The sequence below is a fragment of the Ailuropoda melanoleuca genome, chromosome X (genome assembly GCF_002007445.2).
Source record: "Ailuropoda melanoleuca isolate Jingjing chromosome X, ASM200744v2, whole genome shotgun sequence".
Taxonomy (NCBI): Eukaryota; Metazoa; Chordata; class Mammalia; order Carnivora; family Ursidae; genus Ailuropoda; species Ailuropoda melanoleuca.
Window position 1 is genome coordinate 63,289,886 of NC_048238.1, and position 3,553 is coordinate 63,293,438.

The window sequence follows — 3,553 nt, forward strand, 5'->3', positions numbered from 1 at the left end:
TGGTTTCTTGTTTCACATTAAGTCTTTTTTTCTTTTTTTAAAAAATTTTTTTATTCTGTTCAGTTAGCCAACATATAGTACATCATTGGTTTTTGATGTAGTGTTCAACGATTCATTAGTTGCATATAATACACAGTGCTTATTGAATTTATTTTTGTGTATGGTATGAGAAAGTGGTCCGTGTTTTACATGTTACTGTCCAGTTTTTCTAACAGCATTTGTTGAAGGACTGTCTTTTTCCCATTGGACATTCTTTCCTACTTTGTTAATTGATTAATTGACCACATAGTTGTGAGTTTGTTTCTGGAGTTTCTATTCTGTTCCATTGATCTATGTCTCTGTTTTTTTGTGCCAGTACCATAATGTCTCGATTACTACAGCTTTGTAATATAACTTGACGTCCAGAATTGTGACGCCTCCAGCTTTTCTCTTCTTTTTCAAGGTTTCTTTTGCTATTGGGGGTATTTTGTGGTTCCTTACAAATTTGTGGATGGATTGTTCTAGCTATGTGAATAATTCTGTTGGTATTTCGATAGGGATTGCATTAAACATGTAGATTGCTTTGGTAATATAGACACGTTAACAATATTTGTTCTTCCAATCCATGAGTATGGAATGCTTTTCCATTTCTTTGTGTCATCTTCAGTTTCTTGTGTCAGTTTTGTTGTTGTTGTTGTTTTACTTTTCAGAGTGCAGATTTCTTACCTCTTTGTTTAGGTTTATTCCTAGGCATCTTATTGTTGGTACAATTATAAAGGGAATTGATTCTTTAGTTTCTCTTTCTGCTGCTTCATTATTGATGTAGAGAAATGCAACAGATTTCTGTACATTGATTTTTCTATCCTGTGACTTTACTGAACTCATGTATCAGTTCTAGCAATTTTTTGGTGGGGTCCTTCAAGTTTTCTACATAGAGTGTCCTGTGATTTGCAAATAGTGAAAGTTTGACTTCTTCCTTACTGATTTTGATGCCTTTTATTTCTTTTTGTATCTGATTGCTGTGGCTTGCACTTCCAGTACTAAATTAAATAACTGGTGAGAGTGGACATCTCTGTCTTGTTCCTGACCATAGAAGAAAAACTCTCAGTTTTTCCCCATGATGATATTAGCTGTGGATTTTTTGTATATGGCCTTATTATGTTGAGGTATGTTCCCTCTAACCCTGCTTGTTGAGGGTTTTTAACATGAATGGGTGTTATACTTTGTCAAATACTTATTCTGCATCTATTAAGAGGGTCATATGGTTCTTATCCTTTCTTTTATTAATGTAGTATATCATGTTGATAGATTTGCAAATATTGAACCACTCTTGCAACCAGGAATATCTCCCACTTGATCATGGTGAATGATTCTTTTAATGTACTGTTGGATTCAGTTTGCTAGTATTTTGTTGAGAATTTTTGCATCCATGTTCACCAACGATATTGGCCTGTTCTCTTTTTTAGTGGGATCTTTGTCTGGTCTTGGAATCAGGGTAATACTGGCCTCATAGAATGACTTTGGAAGTTTTCCTTCCATTTCTACTTTTTGTAATAGTTTGAGAAGAATAGATATTAATGCTTCTTTAAATATTAGCTGCAGGCATCACATTTCCAGACTTCAAGCTGTGTTACAAAGCTGTATCATCAAGAGAGTATGGTACTGGCACAAAAACAGACACATAGATCAATGGAACAGAATAGAAAACCCAGAAATGGACCCTTAATTCTATGGTCAACTAATCTTTAACAAAGCAGGAAAGAATATCCAATGGAAAAAAGACAGTCTCATCAACAAATGGTGTTGGGAAAACTGGACAGCCACATGCAGAAGAAAGAAACGGGACCACTTTCTTACACCATACATAAGAATAAATTCAAAATAGACGAAAGACCTAAATATGAGGCAAGAAAACATCAAAATCCCTGAGGAAAACACAATTAACAACCTCTTTGACCTTGGCCACTGCAACTTCTTGCTAGACACGTGTCCAGAGGCAAGGAAAACAAGGCAAAAATGAACTATTGGGACTTCATCAGGATAAAGAGCTTCTGCACAGCAAGGGAAACAGTCAACAAAACTAAACGGCAATCAATGGAATGGGAGAAGATATTTGCAAATAACATATTGGATAAAGGGCTAGTATCCAAAATCTATGAAGAACTTATCAAACTCAACACCCAAAAAAGAAAAAAAAATCCAATTAAGAAATAGGCCAAAGACTTGAAGAGACACTTCTCCAAAGAAGACATACCGATGGCTAACAAAGATGTGAAAAAATGCTCAACATCACCCACCATCAGGGAAATACAAATCAAAACCTCAATGAGATACCACTTCACACCAGTCAGAATGGCTAAAATTAAAAATTCAGGAAACAACAGATGTTCGTGAGGATGTGGAGAAAGGGAAACCCTCGTACACTGTTGGTAGGAATGCAAACTGGTGCAGCCACTCTGGAAACCAGTATGGAGGTTCCTCAAAAAGCTAAAAATAGAACTCTTCTACAACCCAGGAATTTCACTACCAGGTATTTATCCAGAGGATAAAAAACAGTGATTTAGGGGGGCACAGGCACCCCAATATTTATAGCAGCACAATCTATAATAACTAAAACATGGAAAGAGCCCAGATGTCCATCAACAGATGAATTGATAAAGAACAGGTGGGATGTATATATAATGGTATATTACTCAGGCATCTAAAAGAATGAAATCTTGCTACTTGCAACGATGTGGATGGAACTAGAATATATTATGGTAAGTGCAATAAGTTAGAGAAAAAGAAATACCATATGATTTCACTCATATGTGAAATTTAAGAAACAAAACAGATGGACATAGGGGAAGGGAAGGAAAAGTAAAATAAGATAAAAATGGAGAAAGAGACAAACCATAAGGGACTCTTAAGTATAAGGAACAAACTGAGGATTGCTGGAGGGGAGGTGGGTGGGGGGTAGGGTAGTTAGATGATGTGTATTAAGGAGGGCACATGGTATAATGAGCACTGGGTGTTATATGGAACTTATCAATCACTAAATTGTACCCATGAAACTAATAATACACTGTACGTTAACTAAATTGAATTTAAATAAAGAAAAAACCAAAAAATAAAATAAAAATATAAATGTTTGGTAAAATTTGCCTTTGAAACCATCTGGCCCTGGACTTTTGTTTGTTAGGAGACTTTTGATTAGTAATTCAGTTTCTTTGCTGGTTATTAGTCTGTTCAAGTTTCTATTTCTTCCTGTTCCGGTTTTGGTAGTTGATATATTTCTAGGCATTTATCCATTTCTTCCAGGTTGGCCAATTTGCATGGAGTTTTTCATAATATTCTCTTATACTTGTTCATATTTCTGTGGTCTTATTATATCTCCTCTTGTTTGTGATTTTATTTATTTGGGTCCATTCTCTTTTCCTTTTCATAAGTCTGGCTAGGGATTTATCAATTTTATTATTTTTTTCAAAGAAACATCTCCTGGTTTCATTGATCTGTTCTACTGTTTTTTGGGTTTTTTTAAGCTTTTATATAATTTATTTCTGCGCCAGTGTTTATTATTTCCCTTCCTCTGCTG